The sequence below is a fragment of the Topomyia yanbarensis genome, chromosome 2 (assembly GCF_030247195.1).
Source record: "Topomyia yanbarensis strain Yona2022 chromosome 2, ASM3024719v1, whole genome shotgun sequence".
Taxonomy (NCBI): Eukaryota; Metazoa; Arthropoda; class Insecta; order Diptera; family Culicidae; genus Topomyia; species Topomyia yanbarensis.
The window spans coordinates 155373775-155396349 of NC_080671.1; the positions used below are offsets into that span (position 1 = coordinate 155373775).

The window sequence follows — 22575 nt, forward strand, 5'->3', positions numbered from 1 at the left end:
CAGTTAAAGGAATCCCTTCGGGCCCGAGGTAGACCACCCAATGTACCAGTCCGAGATATGCTGGCAACTCGTGATTTCCCCTATATGTCCCTTATTTATACCTTCATAAAAACGATAAATATCCCAATTTAGCCCCTCTCTTTTATTTCTCGTTTTTAGAGTTTCCTCCTGCCTTGTGGAACCGATCAGCTCCAGAGTGCCACTATGTAACCGCCATCGCCCTTACCACTACGCCTGCATAGAAGGAAACTGAAGCGAGAGCGACTCGAGGTCCGATGACTTTTGAAGGATTCCCCGCGGGTCCGAAGAATACCATCCGCCAATCCGGTACTCGACGACTTACTATACTGAGGCGCAAATTTGATTCGCTGATCCCCCTCCCCCCCCGTTCGAGCGAAAGTTGCAAGTTTTGCTCTTCTTTCCCTGTCTCTCCCCTGTCCTTGATACAACTGCTGCTACACTGATGCGGAAATAAGCCACCCTTTGAATATCTTGACCAAGCATAAGTTTTAGTTAACAAATTCAAATTAGTATTCTGTATTCCTAGTTTTAAGATAGCTATAATTTTTACTCTTTATTGAAACTCTTGTCCTCCATCTTGTAAATAGAATTGAATCCCTAGTTTTAAGATTTCTGTGAAATTTCTCATAAATATTTGTTCCCCCCTTTTGTGTACTAAACTATATTGTTAGTTTTAAGATAACCGTAAAATATTTCGTAAAATACTATTACTCCCCCTCTTGTATATCAAAGTGAATCCCTTGTTTTAAATTTTTTCATAAAAAAATCTTTTGGCCCTCTTTTGTATATTGAATCTTATTTCTAGTCTTAAGATAGCTGTAAACTTTCTTTTCCTTTGTAAAAAAAAATATTTCAACATTGTAACCTCCTAGTTTTAAGATATCCAAATGTAAAAACAAAAGCATTTGGCACCGCCAAGCTAACGCATTTGTGCCTATCAAATAAACGAAATGAATAAAAAAAAAATATACAAAATTTTTAACTTTCTTTTATTATGTATAAAAGAAACCTCAATTTATCCACCAAAACCCTTGCGAAGTGGCCAAACAGCATAGATAAATTATTTAAACACATTAAGAGAAGATCAAAACAAAATTGCATATAATTGGACAGCCAACAGCAGTGGTGCTAGAAAAAATGAATATTTTATCAATCGTCAGAGCATCAATCGGTTTCTGCTTAATAACTTTTTTCTCAAGCGTCAGATCGTTTCTTGGTTTTCGAGACTTCGTTTCATTGTTAAATTTCCCATAAAAGCCACATAACGATTTATTTTTAGGAAGCAATGGGCGACTTCCGGAGGAATTATTTTGTGAAAGTTAGTTTTTCCATTCAAAATCCCATGTAAACTTTAAACAGTGGGCGCAAAAATATAGTTTTAACGATCGAGCTAAGAATTTGCACAGTTGTTGTAGGACCCAAATGGTACCTGAAAAGTTGCTCGGAGCTGGATTCCATTTTTTGTCCCACCCTAATGTACATACAGGAAAAAGCAATACATAGCATGATACAAACGGACACTGCACTGTAATTTACCCCAGCGCTGCATGTATGGTAAGGACGTTGTATCCATCGTGGAATCTCATGACTAACTGTTTGAAGATTACTCAAAATTGATCTCATATTCAACATCAATATATGTGAATGTTTATAAGCCTCCTCCCGATTAGACATTTTATCCGGGACTATCCCTGATGGAAAGAAACGATCAAATGGCTAGTTTAGATTTACAGTTTACATGAATCTACCTCATTCGTCCAACTCATGCTACAGTACAGCCGGTGTCCATAGTAGTAAGCAATGAAAAACGAGTCAAATTTATTCATTTTATTCATTTTAGCCATTTAAGTTTTTTTTTATCAATTTTATTAGTTTTATTTTTAGTAGCTTTTTTTATTTAATAAGTTTCATTTATGTTATTCAATCTTCTCATTTTATTGTTTGAATAGATTTTTTGTATATGCGCGTTACTTATTTAAATCGTTTTGTTAATTTTATTTGTTATTAATTTCGTTTTATTTCTCTTAATTTCATTGATTTTCTATTATTTATTCTATTTTTCATGTTTTTTTGGGCATGGCTGGAAATTGTGTCGAGTTCATCATTTACCTCATACGTAAAGGCATCCGGGGCTATTTAGACTGTGGGAGGTAATTCAGATATCCTCGATTTTTCAGAAAATCCTAAGTCTTTCTGACTGTCGTACAAATTCGTGGAAGCGCCATTCTGAAACATAAATTTTGATGAAATGAGCGTAATGAGGCTATTCGGACCGCCAATTCAATTAACCACCGTTCGGCAGTTTGCGTCGGAGCACACGATTGGCACGCCATAACAAAGAAAATACATTTCTTTTATAAGAAATGCAAAACGCAAAAAAATTATCCACCTTAATGTACCTAGCTACATTTTAGCGTGCAATAACAAGTTGCTGTCATTTTATTCAATGTAAACAATGTATATAACAGCTAGCTATAGCTATAACACTTTCATAATAGGGACGATCCATAAATGATCCATAAAAGTATTTTTTGAGCGATTTTTAACACCCCCCTCTTCCATCGTAGCATTTCGTCACAATCCTCCAAATACCCCCCCCCCCTGGTAATTACGTAACTTGACGGCGATTCTCCCCCCCCTCCTTGTCACCGTAAAATTATATAAAAATATAAAAAAACGATAGTAGTTATTCCCCTTTAAAAAGCTACGTAGCATGACATGACCCCCTACCCCCCTTTCGTGACACATAATCACATAATACAAAACTCCTCCCTCCGCCATATAATGCTACGTCATTTATGGATCGTCCCTTAAATGGTTACAGAATTCCCGAAATGGTGCTATTTCGTAAGCGTCGTATTTTTTATAGCTGCATAAGCTCAAAAAGTGTGGTGTGGATTTCGTTTCAAGCGATGTATTGTCTCGTATTACAAAATTTAACACGGTCATTGAAAGATTTAGATTGGGGAGTTCACTGCTTGATTCACCAATTCTTATAAATACTGAATACAACCAAGTGCCTCCACGTGACATGACGAAGGGTGTTACTACTAACCAACTATACGGGTGAATATTCAGAGCAGTAAAAGTAAGCATCAAGTTTCGTCACCATATTTCACCCGCCCTCCCGGATTTCGACCGATCGCATCGTGAACAGATGAGCTCGCACCGGAATAGGTACCTACTTCTGGCAGATCACGTGCATGAATATAATATCTTATTTATTCCACGTTTACAGCTGCACTCCAGCATGCCTAATCCTTTCTATGCGCTTGTTATACGATTTTCAATTCTTCTAAAATGTGTACAATTTCAGGTGGAAGGTTGCATGTAAAGCTTACTTACGACTGCTGGATATAAATATGGTGCCTCATATCCACATCACGAACAATACACGGATTTTTGGTAAGGATAGTTCAAGTGGAAATAGTTGCAGTCATATTTGCATATTTGAACAGAGAACAAGGTGAAATATGATGAAAACTGCTTCCAGAGCTAATTCTGCTAGTAAAATGAGTTAATCAGTGCACATTTCGGCGCTGGTGAAGGGTATTTTTCCTCTCAGAAAAGGCATCATGATTCCAGAAAACTACTTTGCTAAACAATGATTAATTTAAAAGTAGTTTTCTGATTTTTTTTGTTTCCTTTGGAATATTCGAGGGAACATAACTAATAATCTTTGTTATACAAGTAATAACTATGTGCGAATTTGCAGTTATATTGTTGAATTATGTTGTGTTAGTAACCATATTGCAGTATATGATGTTTAATTTTTTTCCGTTTGGAACGATGCTGCTACTTTACTTGTAAGTAAACTATCTGGCATGGGATACAAAACAAAAATTCATTGGCCTCCTCCGCCATATAAAAACATTTTAGAGGATGTGAAAGGGTGTCCGGAGTGGAGTTTTGGGGTTCACCACAATAGAAACAAGAAAGCATAGCTTACTATATGAAATAAAGATACAAATGGTTACTCTGGTTTGAAATTTGATCGGAGAAATAAATTAATTAATCTATAAATATATAAGATTTCCAGCAACTGTACAAAAACTACACTTTTAAAGAGCACCTCGGTTTGGAACCTAGATAATACTTGCTTGTTTAAGACTCTTTCGCTAATAAATATTAAATTTTTCAATAGTTTTTAATTTGTTTTCTTACGAAATTTTAAACAAATTATTGTATATAAAAAATAAAAGTAAGGTAGATGAGACCTCATTCAACTCATTAGTCAGGATGTCACACTATTTCGTTGATAACTGGACTTAGAGTGACTTGATTGTGCTTAAATAGGTATATCTTTGCTTCGTTCCTAAGAAGCAGTACAGTTAAAATTTTGCCTGGAAAATGTAAAATGTTCACGTTTGAGCGAAGCAAAAAGTCGACTACAACGCACCCTTATTCATGCTACCATTTGAGCTAATGCGTTGAATAGAGATACTCTAACGAATTAGGGTGCAGTAACCCTACTACTCCGCTGAAAAAGTTATGATTGTTCAAGTTTATATTTAAGTCATATAAAAAATTGTAAAGGAAACAAAACAAGTTAAAAAAAATTACGTTAATATTTTAAGTTGAAAAAAAACTAAAAAAATTGCTATGAAAAATGCTAATAAAACGCCCTTTATAGAATCCCTGTAAAACTTTTCGTACTGAGCCAATGTACGATGTTGTAAATTGGCAAAAATATTGAATTTTCATATGTTTCTAATTTTAAGGAGAACTGTCTACCGTTGATGAATCAAAGTACGTTAGAACATCCATTAATTCCTAAGAAGAAGTAAAAGGGTGTTACGATCAAAAATTACTCAAGTTCAACTTGATGCCTTTTTTCCGTCGGGCTTTAAAAAACCGGCGCATCCCTTCATTTTAAAGATGTAAGTGTGTAGTGTCATGCCTACTGTTTGATTTTGACATTTGTTCTTCAGTTGTATACATGGCATCGAAGCAGGAGGAGAAACAGAGAAAATTTTTGCCGTGCATCGTGAAAATCCGAACAAATCGCGCGGTATAATGACATAGCCTGAAAATTGGTTTAGAGGAGGTTTTGACAAAAATCGTATATTTCTCAAAAATGGTTAAATATAATGTAAAATTAATAAATTATTCGAAAATCAGAAACAAAAACAGTCCAGCAGTTACCATTAACCGGTATTCAATAAAAAATCAGAATGATTTCAATACCTTTCTGTAAGTAAAGAGTGCAAATTTATTTTCTTTCCAAGAGAATTGCTCTCTGGACTCCCTAGAAATAGGTGGCATGTTTCTTTTCACTCAGGTGCTGTCAGTGCAATCGAAGATGGCGTTTAAACAGCAAGCACTCCGCGAGCGTGTTTAACGAAACGCATGGTCATCGTGGACAAGTTTACGGTAGACCACTTTCGAGACGAAAACGTGCCCATGAGTAGGGGAACTGTGGGTAAGACGGACAGGTGGGGTAAGACGGACACATGATTATTTTTAGGGTATAACATTAAAACTTCAATTGTATTGTACATGTGCCCTATCATTATGGGTAACCATGAATTATGAAACACTTAGTAGGCCTTGAATACTGTTAAACGTGTTCAATTTAAGCAAATATTGGTAATCAGTAGTGCAGCTTCTTACGGATGTAATTTTCAAGTTTCCGATTTTAAGGTATATCGATTAAAAAATCAAGTATTTTGCGGATTTTTTTCTTTGTTTCGATAAAGTAACTCCTAAGTGACATCTTCGTGGAAAATAACAGGTACGTTGATTTATGCGTGAATAAGTACAAACGTTTAAAAAATATGTGTACTGGTGGAGCAAGACGGACGGTCGATTAATTCTGTTGATTCATCCTTATATGAATGTATCGCATGTAGAAACGAAATTCTAGCAGTCAAACGTGGAGAACCATCCAGTTAGCTGAAGTCTCACCTGCAGTAGACTGCAGGGTGTACGTTGACTGTTATATGTCCAACAAAAAACGCCTTTAACAGGCCAACGAGGGTACCCGGGTACCCACAAATTGAAATGCTCATAACTATGGCTTCCTTTATCCGATTGGGACACTTTTAGATTTTTTGGATTCAAGAACTCCTTTTTTATTTGTAAAATTGAACCGGATGAATGGATCTGGTGCTTGGTAATCCGGATTTTCCGGGGTAATGTTCCAGTACTAGGGTATGATTTGTAAATTTTAATAATGTCCTAGCAATATGAGTATCAAAACTCTTCAAATTGTCACGGAAGTCTGTTATTTATTGTTACGGGACCCTATGGTAATTTAAAAAATGGAATTGGAATGGAATGCCACTCACGGCCCCACGGGAACTTGCTCCGGAATGTCCGTTACGGGGTCAAATCATCAAGTGGTTCCATAACCACGAGATACAGCCTACTCATGCAATTCCAAGAATTTTGATACCCATATTGCTAGTATTCCAATGAAGTTCACAAATAGTATCCCAGTACTGGAACCTGCTTCCGGAAATCCGGATTCCCGGGAACCGAATGAAGCAACCTGATTCATTTTTATCAAGTCCAAAAGCGGATGAGTTTCTGAATCCAAAACATTCAAAAGCATCAAATTCGGTTGGAAATTACTTTAGTTATTGGCATTTCAGTTTTGTGGGTACCCGGGTACCATCGTCGGCCTGTTACATAGTAAAAAAATCAGGAGCCCCTCCTCACTCCCTCTCTTACTATATCAACAATATTATTAACCCAAAAGCTTAACTTAGTGAAGTTCTAAGATGTCAAAAAGTTTCAATTTCCAGCTATGGATAAAACTTAGGAATTTCATTAATTGAAACCTAAAAAGGTACCGCGTCGGATACATAACGGTTAATGTAATCGAGGCTAAATACGGAATTCCTAGAACATGGAAAAGGTAGACGACTTTGTGCAAGTCCCATACTCTGGCTATGTGTAATCCAGGAGCTTATGTTACCAATAATGCATTTAATATATAACTTTCCAGTTTTGTATAAGTGATTGTGACTGATCATTGGAACTGATTGTATAGCTCTCTTTATGACAACGGCAAAAACGATAATAGAAAATACATCATTTGCTTCAACTCTAAATCGTTCCCCAAAACGTTATTTTGTACCTCGAATTGAAAATATATTTTAAGAAGAACAATAATCTGTTCCAAATAACCGTTAGAAATAGTAAATTTTAATATTTTATGTTGTGATCATCTTTCCTGAAACATGTCCGTCTTATCCCCACCATATGTCCGTTTCACCCACAGTATTGAAAAAGTACAGATATATCTTCGTTTTCTAATTTTTTAAAAAATGATACTTATTGATTTTTGTAAAATAACCCCTCTGGGCCCTCGAAAGCCAACATATGGAGCTACAACATAGAGTATTACATGTTGACAAAAACATGCTCTTACTATGTTATATTTCAGTATTTCCTTAATATGTCCGTCTTACTCCCAGTTCCCCTACAGTTTAACGGACCCTGGTATCCCTGAGCGTGGAACAGAAGGCAGGTAGCGACCGTCCGGTGAAGATAATAACGAAAAATAAGGAGGAAGCGTTGAAAAAGCTGTTCGACAAAAAGGACGGAACGAGTTTGCGTGACGCCGGCCGAAAATATCACTGCTCCCATACCTTGATTCACCGAACCCTCAAGATGGAGCACATCATCTGTCGGAAGAAAACACAGTCCCCCGAGTACACGTACGAGCAGATGGCGATCATGAAATCGCAGTGCCGGTGGATGACGAAGAACTACCGCGAGATTTCGTTCGTGCTGGACGACGAAAATTACTTTCCGCTCTCGAAGACCCACATTCCAGTAAATGATATCTACTATTCCAGCGACAAGTCGGCCACACCCCCCGAAGTAAAATATAAGTTTAAGCATAATTTGGAAAAAAATGATGCTGTACATCGCCATATCGGACAGAGGGATTTGAAAGCCGTGGCTCAAGCCAGCGGTCTGGCCATCAATCAACAAGTGTACCAGGAGGAGTGTCTTGAGAAAATTCTTCTGCCGTTCTTAAAAGAGCATCATGTGGATGGGAAGTACGTCTGCTGGCCGGACAAGGCGTCTTCCCATTACGCCAAGAAGACGCTGGAGTACCTGGAGCAGAAAAAGATACCGTACGTGCCGAAAGAAAGTAACCCAACCAACTTGCCCCAGTGCCGTCCCATTGAAGCTTTTTCGGCTCCCTCAGTGCCTTAGTGTGCAAAAATAATTCGCGGGCCAAGGATACGAAGCGGTTGGCCACCGGAATTGTATCCGAAAGATGGACGTCAGTGCCGTCCAGCTCTTATGTGAGAACATCGCGACTAAGTGGCGTCGTACAGCTGACCGGGGCCCAATATTCATTGACCTTTTTTTTGAAAAACAAACATTATATTTTTTATAAAAAATATTGAACTCGTTGAAATTTTTTTTTGTTTTTTAACTACATCGCTGAAAAATCTCTCATTTTTTATTGAACACCCGTTACTGGCATCAAAAATAAAAATTCTATTTTTATTTTTTCCTATAGTTTTATATGGGAAATTTCTGTTTGGCCGCACTCTTAAACCCGTAATTCCGGAATCAGAATTCCGATCGATACACAATTCAATAGCAGCCGATGGGAAGGTTGCACCTTTCATTTGAGACTTAATTTGGGCAAATCGGCCCTGCCATCTCTGGGAAAAATGAGTGAGATTTTTTGAATAATACGCACATACATACACACATATACACACATACATACTTTTTCCAATCTCGACGATCGGAATCGAACGGGATATGACACTCGGCCCTCCGAGCCGGGATTAGATTGATGATTTTCAGAGTGATTGCACAACCTTTCTATATGAGAAAGGCAAAACGCTAATTCTGGAAAACTTAATAAAAGCGCGACAAAATATATTCGTGCCTGTCGCGTATGGTTGCTTCGATCGGAATGACTGCCCATAATTTACAGTTATTTGTGACCACAAAAAGAACTGTGCCCACAAATCTGAATGATTTTAATTTTTTCCATGCAACTTTGAGCCAGTATAATAATAGATATATACGTAGGGTTGCGTGTATTTTAAAAATAAAAAAATTTGGGTTGTGTCACAAACTTATGACCGAGTTAACTAGCGACGATTTTCATATTCAGCAGAGAATCAATCGATTTCAGTATTCACCGGTCTACCCTACACAACGACAAAAACATCCCAAAAAGACAAAAACAGTTTTCCCACACACCACAGACACGGCAGTTAACTTTAATTAACAGACATAAGCTAATCCGTTATTCATTGAACAGATGAAGGTACAACGCAAAGCGTACAGTTGATTGTGATTTGGAATGGATATTTCCTGTTTGGCTCAATAAGATCATAAAAAATTAAAACATTTGTACTCGATCCGGTTTCACAACCATATTCGAGAAAAAGCGAACAGTGCTTTCTCCAGCTGTGACACCCCCCCCCCCCCCCCCGGGGGGAGTGCATAAACCGAACATTCCAGCTGACCACATTGCTCGGAATTACACTAATAATTTGCTTCGCACAATCCAATTCACCCTGCGCCCGGTCATAGTGTCCAAATTGACCTTATTAATTATTAATATTGGGACGGACACCAGCCAGCTTTTTGTTTGTTTATTCTCGGTATCAACCCACAAGGACCCTTTTTTTCTGCCAACTTTCCTCGACTTGCTTCGCCATCAACAAAGAGAAAACCGAAAACCCAAAGAAAAACAATTTGAATTTGATTATCATTCCATCTTTTTGATTTGCCATTTCCTTCCGGGGCAAAGAAAAGGGTAGTTCCTCCCCGGCACCGTGGGTGGTTCGGAAACTTTTTTTTTCGAAGTTTCACGGAAGGATGTAATAAAAACGAACGAACAGCAGTAGACTTTGGGTTACCTGCGGCGAAAAGGTTGACCACCTTTCAAACCAAAATGTGCGGAAAGCATCTTTTCTCATTATTTTGGGCTGTCGGGGATGGATGGAATCGGGGATAGAGAGTAATTTCAAATTAGCCACGGGCAGGAGAAAAGATAAAACAATCAGTAGTTTGACCAAAAGCAATTTCTAGAGTGATGAGATAAGACATTAATGTTGTAACTTGGAATGAAAAAAACAATGGAACAAGATGGAGTCTATTCTTCGGGGTTACTCGTCGATAAATAGCTAAATATGTACTTAAGCGGAAAAGGGGGCAAGTATGAACAGATTGTGAGAAAAACAGAGCAGAGATGTTAGATTTATTTCAAACAAATGGGCACCGCGCCATCGTTTAGTAATCCCATGCGATCAGTTTTTGATCTTTTTTCGAAATTGACTGGAGAAATTTCGTGAATAATGCGTTCAATGTTTGAGACTTACCGTAGTCTCACGAGAAAGTCTAATGGAGTCAAATCGCAATTACGCGGCGGTCCCATACGATTCATCTATTGAACATCGTCTTCAATAAACCGACAATTGCAAAGAAAAAGATATCAAAAGTTTTTTTTATTTCGATTATAGAGGTCTAACCTTAAGGTCATTCGCCTCTTCGGGTTAGAAAACTCTCTTATGAAAATTTTAAAATTTAATTTTTTTTTTTTTTTTGAATTTTACCAACTACGCTACGCACACCCCCTATATCAAAAGTTTTTAGCCACAGTATTCAAATGAGTGCCAGGATATTTGAAATATATAGATCGAAAAACTAAAAGTGGAAGGCTTGAAATCATACGGACTAATTTTTTGTCTTCGAAGTTGGGTTAAGGCAGAGCCTCAGAGAATTATTGGTATATGTCTCATTGCGAAGGGAGATCATCATTTTATAATTTTCATGGGTTTTCATAGGGTACCTTTTTATTTAAATTTGATTATTCAGAAATAAGTTTTTATTCTAATAATATTTTCTTCGAAAATTCAACTGATTTAATTATTTGGTATTAAACTAAATAAAATTATTTTAATTATTTTATTTAGTTTTATCAAATGGTCAGCTTTATTAGTTTTATTCATTTAATCTGTTTTGTCAATTCATTCATTTCATTTCATTAAATTTTATGCTATTTATTTGTATTAATTTTATTCATTGCATTCATTTTCTTAGATTCTTCGTTCTACATGCGCAATTAAATCTTGTGTCCTTGAAATTTTTCATAATTCAGTTTTATTAATTAATTTAACGGGGCTTTTAAAATGCCTATATATTTTATACAATCGAAAAACGAAAAATGAAACAAAGGTAATAACATATTTCACATGAAAATTGCAGAAACAAATATTTTATTATTATTTTAAAGAAATTATCGTTCTTTTGTATTAATGCTGCTTTACTATTGCTCATTGCTTGTTTGTTTAACGCAACTGGGAATGATTTGGTGAATTCAGCTTGTTTAGGGTGATTTGTGCTCCATTCTCTTTGATCCATTGTCACACGTCTTTGCTAAAATGGCAAATGGCTAGATCTGGTCAAAACGGAACTACACCATCATGAGACTTAATGAAAGGTAAAATATGTTTTTCATAGTACTCGATTTTGCACACTTTCACATTCGTAGTCTTATAGTAGTAGTTACAAAAACGCTGGTTTTCTTGCAACAGGAAGATCATATCGCTTACCAAAACTCTAATTCTTTTGCGTGAAAACAAATTTGAACCTGCTAAGAAGCTTACTACGAGAAAGATTTGTTGAAAATCAGCTTTCGCATATAATTCATCGTCGATAAAAATACATGCATTGAGCTTCATCGGCACCTGGTCGTACAGCATACGGGCTCGGATTTTGATCACTGTTTGCTGTTTAGGGCTTCGGTTGGGCTGTTTATTTTCTCGGTAACATTTGAATAATTTTCGCCAACAGTTCAGCGGGTAGTATTCAGTTTTTAGGCAAAATCATTATCTGAGATGTTGAGATCAGCCGGAAAATCAATTTCTGGATGAGCTTAGGTTGTTTGAAAAATACAGTTGATGATAAACGGTTCCACTACGATGCTTCAATTGCACTTTGCGAAGAGGAAGCTTCCTTCTATTTTTAAATCACCCGATTCAAAATTCTCTTAAAATCCTGTAGGTTCATCTCTTGCTCACTCGAGAATAAAAGAAACAATTTCATTGCTCGCAAGCAAGGGAAAAATCTCAATCACGATTTTCAAGAAAGCTTTCTTCTTCTATAAAGCATTCTGCTTGCACAGAAAATGAAACAAAGTAACCTGGTGTAGCGAATGCACACGATCCGAATCTGCAACAACAAATGTAGAAGAATCGGTTGTTTTTTGTGCCATCCCGTCCCATGACTCATCTCGAATGACTCGCGGGTTTTATTGGGGTTTTTTTATCGACAATTCTATTTTGATATCAGTTTTTCATAATCCAATAAACACTTATGGATGATCATTTGTCATTTATTGTATATCCGATGATCGCAGAGGGGGCTTGCGTCCACTAGTAGGTTAGTATCATTATCTTGCTTCAGACAAACTCTTACCTGAGACCGTTTGGCATCCGGCTGCAGATGCCATGAATTAATCCACTGGGTTCCTGTTACCATGTCGTAAGAAGTAACTAAAACTCGATCATCTTCATTTCCTGCAAATTGCTAGTATGTCTGTAGGGTTTCATCTACAGTTAATTCTTATTTTGGGCCGTTCAAAATTATGTCATGTCCTCAATGCAAATACAATTGATACCTTTTTAGCTGAAGCATGAGCTGGTATGCTATTTGAATTTTTTAAAGTGATTTGTTGCTTTTCGTTTTACTTTTTTGTCTTCTCAAATTTGAATTAGCTATATTGCTAGAAATTTTCTCGCTATTCGACGTTATGATATTCCGTAAACGTATTGCTAGGCCCCTAGTGTTGACATTTTGCAAAATTCCCTGTCGGCCAAACATAGCGGAATGTTTTCTGAACAATCGGAGAAAAAATTATTGAAATCGGACCAGTACTTCTATGAAAAGTCTTACTTGACCGCTTAGAAAACACTACTGTACTTTCGGGAAAACGCGTTTATAGATAAAGTACGCTGTATAACTCGATAGTATAAACTTACTGCATAATCTACTAAACTGGGTCCCCAGAGCTCACCTTCCTCATCATTAAGATGATCTTCGCTTTGCACATTTTGCTCTCTCTGTTGAACTCGGGCCTGTTTTGCCGCGACACCCACTTTGCGTTCAGAACGAGTTATACGTTCACTGTCGTGTCGAGTAGCACATCTTTCAGCTTCAGTCCCCAAGGTAATTCCCAAGGGGTTTCCAACGGCATTGATTACATGTCACTCCCGAAAAAATTACCTAGATTGCTTCATGATTATAAAGATTACTTTGAAAAACCGATTACTAATCAATTACTCGATTACTGCAAAATTCCTCGATTACTCTGTATTATTTGGAAACAAAGCGAGTTCTTGTTGGGATTACTTCAAATTATTAAATTATTTTAAGCGGAAACTGTTCATGCTTAGCAAATTTATCGCTATTTTATTAGATACACCTTTAATACATTCTAGCCCTGCTGGATTATTCTCACTACAAGAATCCCAAACCATGTGAACCGAAAAAAAAAAATTCAAAACGACTATTCGGGTAAATAGTAAGCTGTTGTTTGTTTGTTTTTTATCATTTCACACACTCTTAAACAATTTTTATAAATTTAAAAAGGCAAGCGGCATGCGTCTTCCTCAGGGTTCATCTCTTAGCCCTCTTTTGTACAATTTGCTTGTTAACGACATCTATGAATATCTTGTAAATATTAACACGCTAACGCAACTTGCAGATGATGGAGTGGTCACCGTAATAGGATCCAAAGCCATCAATCTGCAAGGTACTTTGGATAGTTTGTCTGCTTCAACTTTCAACCGGGTTTAAGGTTTCCATGAACAAAACAAAGCTAGCCGTATTTTCAAGGAAGTGTGGTTCAGCACAAGTACATACAGCTTCTTTTAATAGGTCAAACTATCGCTCAAGTCACGGCAGTAAAATATCTCGTCATCTGGTTCGATTCGAGAACCACATGAGAAATCTGAATTAGAATATAGGCAACATAGGATCAATTTTCCATTTTTTTTTTTCAATTCAATAACTAGAATATAGTAGGGTACTCTGACTCGCCAAAACTCGACGAGTCTCCTGGCTTCGGCACATTCAATCAAAATTCACCGCTTTCCACAAACTGCTTCAGTTTATGTCTCAGAACTAGCCGTAATTTGGGATATCCTTGGGATCGTTGACACCCTGCCTGTAGACCATTGTTTCTTCGTTACGGATAGTATAAGTTGTATAGAGTCCCTCCGTTCGATGGTGCGTGGAAAGCACTCCTAGAATTTTCTGGGGAAAGCACGGAAACTCCCGAGTGTTTTTTTTCGGAGAAATCAATTCCCTTCCAATTGCTCCATTCTGGGTAATGAGAAGGCGCATACTCCACTTAAGGTGTGTGTATAAGAAAGTGATTTTTATGAAAGATCAATTCAGTTCAACGAATTTTACATGTATTTTTCTCGTCAAGGGACACTCTAAAGAAGGTAAATTTCGTGGAGCAATAGAGACTTATGAAGGTGGCAACATTCTGTAATCCCACAAGTGTCAACGAAAGACAGTTTTAAGGGGATAGATATGGGTTGTAATTTAATTCGAGTGATACCCATGCCAAATCATTATACGTTGGATGCGCATTCCCGGCATATTGGGCTTGTAGAGAACGATCTTTGAGCTTGTGGTGAAGAATTACCACGACATCGAACGTATTGTCTGGTCATGAGACGAGTACTATGGTGCCAGATCTCTACTACAAGACTAGCGTAAAATCTATCGCTGCACAATTGAAATCCGAATGCAAATAACGAACTGGAAGTCGGGCCTTTAAAAAAGACCAGCCGCGTGCTATAACGGTGCAAATTTGTGTTCGTCTTGTTTCTGTCATCGTTTTCCGCCATCTCTTTGCTGATCCTAATATGCTCTCTACTACTAAATCCCCCGAATGTCGCTCTTGTGAATGAACCCGTTGCGGATGTATTTCCAAAGAATTGATCCCCCATGTGAATGTCTTTCCGAAGAATATTTTGCTCGCCTACCAAGTGCCGAAAAGTATTTCTCCTAGTTTTGATTGTTAAATCAAAGAATCTGTCTTATTAAAATGCTAAGATGCATTCAAATGTTTTTGATTGCCTCCCTAATTCTTAATTAAAAATTCAGTCAATATCTTAGGGCCTAAAAAATTCAATTAATCACTTTTGTATATTACCAATATTCCTGGTTTTAAAATGACCATTGTATTAACATAAAAAACAAAGTTCCTAAAATATTTGGAGCTGAAATGCCCTAGATTTAAAAATATTGAATTGTAAAACAATAAAATTGTTGGCACCATCCAGTTAACGTAAACGTGCTAGTTAAATAGAGAACTCAAATAAACACTTCATATGCGTCAGGGGACATTATTTAATGTGCTACCGATTGTGTACATTGTTGCGTTGTTCCCAAATGCATTATCAAGAGTTGTACTTATCCAGAAAATAAATAATGATAGCTTGGAAATATAAATACACCGTATTATTTCGTACATATCTGCAACGTGGTAACATTCTGAACCTTTAAATAGAGCAGAGTTATTGTCGAATGCAAGAGTAAAAAGTTTATTCAAAATATTTCCATGTCATCCCCTATTGCGACATTTCGATTTCTGTATTCATTACTTTCAAAGCACCAAGGAGTTTTTGAGGATTTGTCCGACGAAAAGTTGTTAAAAGCAGCATGAGGTGTGCTAACCTTTTCCTCTGAAGGAAGTTGTAATAAGTCTAGTAAGAACTTAATTGGAATGGGTAAATAGATAAAAAATGGTCGAATAGTAGTGTGTAAAAATGAGAATAAAGAGAATTAGTGGGTAAAATATTTTTAAGTAAGTAATATTTATGTGACCCACTTCCCACCAAAAATTAAATATGATTCGAAATTGAAAAACAACGGGGAATGCATGTCAGAACGACCCACCAACAATATTACTTAATGCAAAATGTGTAGGCACAATCCTGTTTTGATCGTATTATTATATGATTCAGTTTATCATTAAACCCTTTCTGCCGACGATTTTTATAAACTATAAGATTCCTACTCTTGGAATTCACCGACAAATGATATAGTCAACGGGCGTAGTCTGCTAAACAGAACACGTGAGAGTACCATGTAGGCAGCATTGAGAATCGTTATTCCTCAGTAGTCATTACGCTAGAGTTTGTGGCCCAATCATTTTGATATACTTTGAATTACAAGTTCCGACTGAAATTGAAGTAGGGGAAAGTAGACTAAGACGGACACTGTAAGAAACTTTCAATGGGGTAGAGAAAGATGGGTATATTTCTTGGGTGAACCACAGCAAAATGGCGTTAAATTGTACAGTACACCCATGGGCTATATTTTAATATCGAAACTTTGTGATATACCGAGAGAAATCAAAGTTGCGAAGCTTTTCACTCTTTCACAGGTTGATGAGATATGATCTCAAATCACGGTTGGCGTACAATTTGCGAACATTGCATCACTCGATGAGTCGCATTTGCTATTTAACCATAAGATATCTTATCTTAGGGGCAGTTCCCCTAAGCCACAAGTAAAATGTAAAGTGAAATTCATATGTAAAATAATCAAAAAAAATATTTAAAAAATGGGAGCAAAAATGTGAAAATCAACATAGAATGAGTCTTGTAGTAATGAATTACTTTACGATTACTTTATGATTAACTGATTACATTGTTTTCATGGTTGATTACTCGAATTGTTTTAAAAATACAGACAATTACCCAGCTTATTATTGATTACCAAAGTAATCGGCAGATTACCGAATTATTTCGAAAAATCGAAGTAATTCTTGATTAAGTTTCACTATTTTGGCTCGTTGAAAACCCCTTGGTAATTCCCATCACTTGTAAGATCGATGAAAATCCTTGGTCGAAGATACTGACTGCCAAATAAGTCACAACATTGACCACCTCCCTGCCAGAACTTGTGCATGTATTTTGACGCTAAGAAACAAATTCCACTATTCAGGGACTCATTGTTGTTTTGGGTGAGAGCTCCTAAGCATCTTTCTAATAAATCATTAGATGATAGACTTTCGTAGATCCTGACATGTTCGAAAGTTTCTAAAGTTCCTTTTACTTCGGCCTGACGCCGCTTGCACCAACTGTCCTGGCCGGGTGAACACTGGGGATTTTCGTTCGATGACGAGCAGTGTTCGAGGGAAGCCCAGATTGCATTTCGCATTTCTCCAAATCACCAGCCCATAAAATTTTGTTAGCTAGCCGATTGATTTGTCCTTTAACTTTCCCTTTCCTTTCCCACCATTACCTTTGTTTTCTTTCTTCAGTTTTCGTAATCTCGTTCCCATACGCTTCTCAACATGTCCAACGCATTCTTTCTTCCGTACGATAATCCAACAAAAAACAAGAAACGATTCACAGACGCTCACATATACATAAACCGCCAGAGGGGACCGGTGAAAGCTTTAAACAATGATTTTTCCAAAGAAAAGCGCCATCGTAGTGCGCCGCGTTTATTATCTCAGAAACGGCTGGAGATGGGTACCTTTCGGTTCCCAGAAACATGCCAAGGAATATGAATTTCACCAAATCCTTTTTGTGGCGTATTCTCAGATACATATAGAAAAGATTCAATTTTTGGAAACTATGAGAGTAGAAGACCCCCTTAAGAAAAACTTTGTTATCTGATAAACGTTTGCCAGCAAAGAATCTAAGCTGCTTTAAGCAGTTCCATCTTCATCATTCGCACATCTAGTGGCCAACCGTTACACTTTTTCGATCCCTTTCGCTTGATATGTGGTCGGTGTACAGTCAGACCGGACTAAGTCGCAAAACATAAAAAATAAGATAATTGTAGCACTGAATAAATAATTTTTTCAGCTACATTTGGATCTTACCAGATTTGGAATATGTATCAATAAACCAGAATTATGGCAAAAACTAATTTCCAATTATAACGTAAAGGATGCTGCGATTTAAACTTTAAACTCGTTTTTCTCGAAATCAATATATTGTCACTTAGTCTGGTCTGACTTAACACCGACCATGTTATCCATGGTTATCAGTATGCATACTTTGGACTACTTTGCGATCAACAGTTAGAATTTTCACATGCTTGGTTGCTCGTTCCTTTAGCAGCACAGGGAATAATCAAATATTTGTCATACTTATTTTTATCTGCAGGAGATTATTGGGCATATATTTTATTTCATTCTGTTGAAACATTCAACTCCAAATGTAATCTGCTACCAGCACGGAAACAATACAAGCTGGGGTTTGCATTGCCTAGAACTTAATTTTTGAAGAAAAATTGGACCGGGATGTCAATCATACCGCTCCAGCCGTCGCTTCTTAGAATGATATGGAGTCTCTAGGACCTCCTTCCTGTTTATCACATTGAATCCGACAGTTTTGTTTGTTTATGCAAAAATGTGTCATGGCTGAAAAAATAATTTTTGGCAGCAAACTACGGAAATTGAGCTTGGTCAAACAATCATTTTTTATGTGAAGTTTTAAAATTTCAAGACATTATTCAAGCATCTATTTTCACTATTTTAAATTGCAATTAAAACTGAAACTACTAAAAAATTACAATCAGATATCAATACATCATTCAAAATATATCCCTCTATATAAATGGAAAACAAGAGTGGGTGGGTTATACGCTTAATTAAGCACTCAACCGTCACCGAATATTTTTGGTGGGTACATCGCACTAAAATCATGACGCAAGAAAAATTATATCCTGGAAATATGCTTAAATAACAATTGAAAAAAAATGGATTTTCTTTGATTTTCGAGCTCTTTTGCACCTATAGTTGAACTAGTGTACAATGTTCCATAAGAATGCAGTAGGATATGCAACAATAGGAACCGAAATAAGCAACTGAATCACTGCTGGTATCTATGTATTGCGTATAAGATACCTGCGTACAACCGGTTGAGCCCTTCCACGTCTGTTCATTTGTTAACACTGTCGCTGCTGTTGTGGATCCATATTAATTCTAGCAGCTTACTCTCCTAATCCCACACACAGAAAATAATGAAATTTAAACGACATTTAAATCAACACGAATGTAAACATACAAATTGAATCCAAACATGATTGAAAATTACGTTAAAATCAATGCACTCAATTGGAGCATCAAAAAGCATACAATGTTACACTTTCATTCGTGTAATATTACATGTCATTCATTTTACAGCAATAAGCGTGTAAAAAATACATTGAAGTGCATTGGTTTTCCGTTTGAAGAAACTGTAATTTTTAATCCACGTGTAGAATTATAATAAAATTCGTTGAAGAAAGCACGAAAAGTCGTGTGGATTTTTAGTGGAACTTAATTTTACATTTATATTCATGCTCCAAATATGTGCATGCACAAAATTCTCACTCCATGCACAAAATTCTAAAATGAAACACAACATAATCAATTATTTCATGGTATAAATCAATTACAATAAGCAACTATGTAAAAAATAACATATTTGCTATAAATCGTTCAACTTGAAAAATGAGCCATCTAGCAACCCTTGATGAAGAAGCCCGCACCCGCCAAAGGCAATATTCAGTTCTTCCACGAAATGTGAAATTTTCATTTCCAGCTAAATTTCCAATAATGCACAAATGAACGTAGGTAAATAGTTTATTTGTTTTTTAATCGATTAATGGCTAAACAAATAACATTTTGTAATATATCATGATGTTAAAACTGTGCACAACTGAAATATTGATGATTTTAGAATTAAATTTACCAAGTACTACTCATCTTCAAACAATGGTTCGTTATTACGACGGTTAAATTGTCACATGTCAATTATGTCAGCATACAGATGTTTTATGGAATATTGTTTGAAGATGTGATTAAGAGAAATCTAAATATTGTTAGCTCTCAAAAGGACTGTTTTCACTTCAATTACCATTACAACAGTCTATTTGTGAATTGTGAATCGTTATGTTGGTAAGTTGTTTATTTTAAAAAGGCATATTTGTTCAATAGTGGTGGCCCTAATCACAGCTTACACAATGTACATTCAAGATCCAGTTAACATTTGTGTCGCTATTAGTTCTGTAGTTTTGTTTACATAAAAAAACAACTTTTTTCGTTAAAACATTCGATAACCTATCAACATATAGTAAAATACGATGCAATCTTGTTTATGCCAGATGAAATATTTGTTCCTTCTTAGTGTGTGGTTTTAAAATTCCAAAAAAGTCGAACAAATAAGTTCAAAATCTCCAACATAAAAACAGATAACAAGTTTTAAACAACTAATTACCGCAAAGATGAAACCTGCAAAATAAATAAAATAATTAAACAAACAAATAAATAAATAAATAAATAAATAAATGAATAAATAAATAAATAAATAAATAAATAAATAAATAAATAAATAAATAAATAAATAAATAAATAAATAAATAAATAAATAAATAAATAAATAAATAAATAAATAAATAAATAAATAAATAAATAAATAAATAAATAAATAAATAAATAAATAAATAAATAAATAAATAAATAAATAAATAAATGAATAAATAAATAAATAAATAAATAATCAAATAAATAAATAAACAAATAAATAAATAAAAAAGTAAATAAACAAACAACTAAATTAATAAATGGATAAATAACCAGTCTTAGGCCAAGAATTCAACTTTTTATTAACAAGTATTTTTATTTCGTTTCAATCACAGAAACGCTAGGAAAGGAGCAATTACCGAAACAGCAATTAGAAAGAATTAGATCTGCAATCAGTGCAATTTCACTACAGTTATACCTTATCAAACTACTATAATTCATAATCATGCTCACCGTTTGAAAGGATGAACTGCAATCCAGCTATCGACACTGAAATCTAAGAGCATTCGTACACTGTTTCCGGTTTTCACTGTACCGTCCGTTCTATGTTAATTTAAATCCATGACCGTTCGGTTTTTCGCGCTCCAGTATTATTTCACTTATTATTCCAACGCCAACGGCGCCTCAAACTTTTCTTTCACTTCACACTCGACCACGCTCGCTGTCGTTCCCACTGATCAATTATCCAATTTTCTTAAGTTACTGCTTCTCCCGATCCCGAACTCGAGTGTATACTGGTCGGTTAGGTTCCGGTTTTACACTAATTTTCTTTCTCACGGAAATACGGCAGAAACAGGAACCTATTTCTTGAGAAGCGGAACGATTTTCGGCCGCGATAAAAACGAAAATAATGAGCACACTACCCATAAACTTCCGCAAGTGCCACCCGTCGTCGGTCTGTCAAGTCGTTTTCTTTTGTTTTATTTTTCAGGTGACTACGTGTGACTGGTCTGCTTTTTGACCCAGATTATCTAGCCTAGCTGCTAGACTGCTGTTCACACACCATCAATTGCAAGAAATCACTGCATGAAGCTCCCAACAAACCGCAGGCTGTCGCTGTCGCACTATAATAATCATAACTTTTCCCGACACACGGCATTAACTCGCCGGCGGAATTAAAACGGAGATCCACCTAGACAAATAAAAACCCTCCGGCACGATGTGCCCCGAAAAAATAGTTCGACACTACACCAAACGCTAGATGCACTATTTCCACACAATCATCATTCTTTGAGAAGAATCCGGAACACATGGTTGGCCCGCAACGAGGTTAGAAATGAAACGCTATCGTTACGCAGTGATCCGTGGAAGCCACCAAACGTAAAATTCACGTTCACAATAACTGCATCAGAATGAATATTAATCCTTCACACAGAATCCGAACAATTGGAAAAGAAAACTGGGATCCCAGAACGGGCTTTCGAAACGCGTCCGATTCGTACGAGGTACCGAGTGAAACTGTCCGTTTCCAATAGGAAACCGCCGAGATTGTCTTGGTCACAGCCACCCACAGAGGACAACACGATCCGGTATCACATGCCAACCCACCCACCGCAACTGTTGGAGGGTGAACGCGTAAAATGTCCTCCGCAGCAGAGGGATGCAACTGCCAAGTGCACAAACAGCAGTAGCCGATGGGAACTTCGTGTGGTGGTCGCCTCAGCCGCGAACAAGAGAGGAAAAGCGTCGCTCTCGGCTGTGGTTGATGCCGTGCGCACGCTTGATTACCACTTCCCCTACTTGTTTTGGTTGCGTTCGGGGTCGGTCGGGTGCAATCGGGAAAATCAGCTGGTTGTTGGTAGATTGGGTGGTAAGGACCAGTAGCAATGATATGGACTGTTATTTTCGTTGAAGTTATATCGCTTTTTTCAGAGATGTCACTAGCATCATGAAGTGGTATAAATTATACTATGATGAGTGTGTTTTTCTCCACTAGGAAGGATATGGTTTCAAACCACATTTGAGTTTTGTGCCCTTACGTCAAATGTTATTTTGAACAATTTTTTTTCCAGTTGTTTTAGCCTAAATTATTTCCTTTGGTAGAAATATAGCATAGTGCATATTTCATTGGCTTGCTAAACCGCACCAAGCTTTGCTTTCATTAGTTCTCATCAGCTTAAACAGAACACCTTTTCACGTTTGACTAACGGATTGGCCAGAAACACAAATGCGATGCGGAACACGCTTGAAGGCCTTTGACAAGTTCACATAAATGAAATCTGCTTGTTGTT

The 22575-nt window shown here is 36.6% G+C and overlaps 1 protein-coding gene across 1 annotated transcript in view; it reads right to left on the bottom strand.

The window, feature by feature from the left end:
- The window catches only part of LOC131681816 (uncharacterized), a 525351-nt gene extending 503484 nt beyond the window's left edge, over positions 1-21867 (bottom strand). The window contains exon 1 of the mRNA XM_058962868.1: positions 20798-21867. The gene's annotated coding sequence lies outside the window, so the exon portion shown is untranslated. The remainder of the gene's footprint in view (positions 1-20797) is intronic.
- Between the last annotated feature and the right edge of the window lie 708 nt (positions 21868-22575).